At 36.0% G+C, this 5,367-nt stretch overlaps 1 non-coding gene across 1 annotated transcript; it reads left to right on the forward strand.

Annotated features, from left to right (window-relative positions):
• Window positions 1–216: 216 nt before the first annotated feature.
• Window positions 217–323, forward strand: LOC127090206 (small nucleolar RNA R71). The gene has a single exon (XR_007791734.1). It is a non-coding gene; the product is annotated as a small nucleolar RNA R71 (small nucleolar RNA).
• Window positions 324–5,367: the final 5,044 nt, after the last annotated feature.

Genomic DNA, 5,367 nt, shown 5'->3' on the forward strand with positions numbered 1-5,367 from the left:
CTTCTCAATTCGTACATGTCGCCCTTCGGTTGAGGTTTTTCTATAGAGGTTCTTTCGCTTCCCCATTGGTAATGATTTTGGGCCATACTTTCAATGAGTTGATAGGCCTCGTTGTATGGTTTATCCATCAATGCGCCACCTGCGGCGGCGTCTATTGTCAATCTTGTATTGTACAAGAGACGGTTATAAAAGATGTGAATTATCAGCCATTCTTCTAGACCGTGATGTGGGCATAGCCTCATCATGTCTTTGTATCTCTCCCAAGCTTCAAAAAGTGATTCATTATCCTTTTGTTTAAACCCGTTTATTTGGGCTCTTAGCATAGCCGTCTTACTAGGTGGGAAATATCGAGCTAATAAGACTTTCTTCAACTCGTTCCACGTAGTGACAGAGTTGGATGGTAGAGACTGGAGCCAAGCTCTATCTCTATCTCTTAATGAAAATGGAAAAAATACGGAGTCTTATAGCTTCTTGGCTAACACCATTCGCTTTCATCGTGTCTGCGTATTGCAAAAATACTGACAAGTGTAGATTCGGGTCCTCCATGGGACTACCTGAAAACTGGTTTTGCTATACGGCTGACAACAGTGAGGGTTTTAGTTCGAAATTGTTGGCTTCGATCGCAGGGGCAGCGATGCTGTTATGAGGTTCATTCTGTGAAGGGATTGCATAATACTTAAGAGGACGGTTTTGCACTTGTTCGACCACCTCTGGTTGAACAACTGATTCAGAAGTAGGGATGTTAAGGTCAGGAAGATTTAGCTTGATACGATGTTCCCGTATCAAGTCTCGTATCCGGCGTTCTAACCTAAGATATCACTCGAGTTCGTCAAGTTGTAGCTTTAATATCTCACCTTGAGAGCGAGTACTTGGAATACACTCGACAGATGTAGAAAGGGAAAAAGAATTGTTGCCTTAGTATATACTGGGTAACGCTAGAGTTACGATATCGACTAAATGAGTCCCCAGCAACGGCGTCCAAAATTTGATCGTGACTTTGGTAAGTCTATGTGAATCGTGACTACAAGTGCACAGTCCTATCGCGTAGTTTTAAAGATTATCAAACCCACAAGGACTAATAATCGAACGTATCATGGTCTAATGTTACTATGTAAATCTAAGGCGAATGATTGTTCTAAGATTGGAGGGATGAAGAGAAATAACTATAAAATAGAATAAAGATAAAGATATAAGATATAGGGGATATTGGTATGTAATACATCCAACCTCGGGGATTCGACATATAGTTGGTGTAATCTTATTGGTTAAAATATTAGTCAGTAGAAATTATTTATAGAAAGGACTTAGTCTCACACTCTCGTTTTTATTGACTCTGACCATACTCCTAAACCAGAATGCTTGGCTTTCGCGGTATCATTGAGAAAATAGGTACTGTTGCTTATAAGGTGTTGCTGCCACCCTCAGCCAAAATACATCCTGTCTTCAATGTGGTTAACTTGAAACTGTGCAAAGGAGAGCATCACACTCAATATTTTCCACTTCCACTGCTGACTTCAGAGACTGGACCCTTGTTGGTTTCGGAGGAGATCATGGACACCAGAGTGTTGCTGCAAAAAGGGTGCAAACTGTCCCAAGTCTTGGTTAAATGGACAGGCTTACCTCACACTGAAGCAACATGGGAAAATCAAGAAGAGCTGCAAGGCAATTTTCCCAACTTTAACCTTGAGGACAAGGTTAATTTTAATGGAGGGGGTAATGTTATGATAGAAGGCCAGAGGAATATTCCTATCACTAATGCACATGTGGAAAAAGGACACTTGTCACATGATCCAAATTATCAGGAACCAAGACGTGGCACAAGAGAGAGAATTCCTAACAGAAAATACAACACAGACTGCTAAATAGAGGCAGGATTGGGAATGATAGGGTGTGGAATTTAGTGGATGAAAACCTAGTCTTTTCTCTCTCTGAATTTAGCAGCTTTCCATGGTTGTTAGATTTTCTTGTATCTTCCTTTCCATTTGCTAATTCTAAAATTCCAGAAGATAAAAATTATACTAGATACTTGTTTGAGAATATAGTACAATTTAGCCCAAATTATTTTGTTTATCTTTTACTGTTATTTGAAACATAACAAATCATAGGTCATTAATAGTTAGTTATGAGTTTGTTAGATTCTAACTTGATATACAAACTCAGTGTAACTAACTTGTTCATAAAGAAAAGTTGAATCTTCTATATTGAATCACACTTTCTTCTTCTTCTCTATAATAGTTTTCACCATTTTCTTATGCTACATGCATAACTTCAAGATGGTATCAAATCTCTTTTGAACTCTGTTGCGCATCACTTTGATTCATCATGGTTCGTTGTAATGCAAACAATGTGAATCCTCCTCCTCCACCGATTCCATCTATGACGGTTAAACCAGTTCTTAACCATTCAAGCTACCATGCTTGAGCTCATTCAATGCATCATGCATTTGGAAGCAAGAACAAGTTTGATTTTGTTGATGAATCAATTCCAATTCCTACTGATTTTAATCCAAATTTGAAATCATAAAGTCACGGTAATATGATACTTTACTCATGGATAATGAATTCAATGGAAGACTCCATAGCACAAAGCATCGTGTTTCCTGAGAATGTTATTGATGTTTGGCATGAACTCAATAGGCATTTTTGTCAAGGAGATTATATCAGAATTTCTGAACTTTAATGTGAGATTTTGGCTTGAAGCAAGATTCAAGATCAGTTTCAGAATTCTTCACATCTCTCAAGATTATGTGGGAAGAACTTGAAACGTACTTACCTACACCGGTTTGCTCCTGTCCACATCGTTGTGTATGTGAAACTGGTATCACTAAGGCTAATAAAAAAACTAAGGAACCCATTTTCTATTGCTTTCTATCCCGACCCAAAGAGTCTTCTATAATATCTCAATCTCATAATTGAGAGGAATCATTCACTAATCCTACAAAGTAAACAAACAGAGTCTCTCGCAATCCCTACGTGAACAGACTCACTCTAAACTTTATTCTTTCGGCGAGTACTAAGAGGAATTAGTATTTTGGTATGATAGAAAACCTAATTCACCACATGTCCTTCATAGATAGTGTTCAACGAATAATGATATGAAACTTAAAATAAAGTTCTTATTAAGTCTCAAGACTTGTTTGGACGTGCCTTTGTTTAGGCGTGCATCAAGACGATTTTCATGACATGATCAAGTGTAGGCATTTCTGTTGTAAAATTGAAAGGTTCAATCATACAATTCTTTTTATAATCGTCTAACAAATGGTTTTGAAAGATCGTAAGTTAAAACTTGAACTAAAATTGGTTTTGAAAAAGTTTATAGCGCAAAAGCAAGTTTCAAAATTTTCCCGAATCAAATAATTGTCTAACCGAACCTACTATCGAAAAGCTCGGATATGCGTAAAGGTGGCAATGCAATGATAACAATCGACAAGTAAATCAACAACAACTAATCAAAACTAGTTGAATACAATTCAATAAGAAAAGTCTATCTCCAATGAAAATACACACAAAAATTAAGTCAGACAATTTGTCGAACACTTAGTGTGCGATCAACAATGTTTGGAATTTTATGTAGTATTTGTTGTTCTAGAAATACAATCACAAACAAATGGTTTATGATCTACACAATAACACAAATTTCAAAATACATTCAAAATTATGATCCAAACAATATTGATCGAATAATTAATGCAATCGACAATTTATAAACCGAAAAACTAAAGGGATAGATAGATAGATAGATAGTTAGATAGATAGATAGATAAATAGATAGATAGATAGATAGATAGATAGATAGATAGATAGATAGATAGAGAGAGAGAGAGGGAGAGAGAGAGAGTGTGTGTAGAAGGATTTATTTAGGAAGTACCCCAATCGATTTTTCTATGGGTACGTCTTCCCTAAATACGAATTCAAATTGAGATATTATAATAAATCTTACTTTGAAAAATATGTGTATACAAGAGATGAAGAAATCGAACCCTACAAATCCTAAGTTTGATGTTGAGTCTACCACCTCCAAAAACCTTGATCAAAGATTGATCAAGTAACCAATAATGTCGCTTCAATTCATATGTTCTTGCTACTTTCTTGCAAGACAGTCCTTGTTCCAAGGCTTTCACCCGGTTAAATTAATCCAAAGCGCACACTTGTTGAAACCCAAGATTGGAAAACACGATCCACCATCTCATGATACTCCATTGCAAGGCACCCCTTGTCCCAAGGCTTTCACTTGACCGGATCTGAATTGCACAATCTTTTCCAAAACCTTCAAACCTTAAGAGATCTTGAAGGAAAACCCCAACTCTATTTTCTGATTTGAATCCCTCAAACCTCTCAACCCAATATTCTCGGTACAACAAACCTAATTGGACATTATCAACCCTAATCTAGATGGCACCCAATCAAAAAATGATTATGTGTAGTTTGATTTTGTGTATGCATAGATGGAGGTTTTACTCACTCTAGAAACCTTGTTAGATAACAATGCATGTATCAAGTATATATGTGTGTGCAAGTATGTAGCAAAGGACATGCAAAAGGAAAATAAAATAAATGCAAAGATTCAGGATTTTAGGTTAATAGGTCGACCTATTAAAGCAATGTGTCGACCTTTAAAGGTCTTAGGTTGACCTAAGACAGTCGACACATGGACAAATCCTACAGGCTTCAATATTGAAGCATGTGTGTCGACCTATGATGAAGAAAATATTTTATAGGCCGACTTATGAAATCTATGTGTCGACCTATGCTTAAGAAAATCTTCTATAGGTCGACCTAAAATCGTATGTGTCGACCTATGCAATGTTTTTCACATTAAAACTCAGTTTTTGATGCATAAGAGTCTTTTCTTTATGCATGAATCCTTTTAAAATCATTTTCAATCATGTTGACATGCTTCCTAATGCTAAAATGCATAATGCACACCTAGAATTAGTCGATATCGTCCAATGTACAAAAATGCTATAATTTCTCCTAGTTTTGACATCTTTCAAAACACATCTAAATAGAAAGTTGCAATCACATACTCCCCATTTTTTATGAGGAAAAAACTTGAGACGATGCGTTTCTTCATGAAAAGTCGCCCCTAAATGTGTGCATCATAGATTCATATACTTATCCCCCTTTGAGAACATAAATAAGGGACAAAGTACATTATTAGTAGTATCACATAATCAATATATAATACATAGGTAATTGCAAAGATAAGACTATCAATATGATAACACTCACATAGAATAATTTTCATATCCAAAAAGAACGCCTAAACATAAATATGAGGAAATAACGCAACAATTAGAACATAATTGCCACACCTTATGCCAAATAACATTACACAAACATGAAAAATGAATGATACAATGTAATA

The sequence above is a fragment of the Lathyrus oleraceus genome, chromosome 5, assembly GCF_024323335.1.
Source record: "Lathyrus oleraceus cultivar Zhongwan6 chromosome 5, CAAS_Psat_ZW6_1.0, whole genome shotgun sequence".
NCBI classification, from domain to species: Eukaryota; Viridiplantae; Streptophyta; class Magnoliopsida; order Fabales; family Fabaceae; genus Lathyrus; species Lathyrus oleraceus.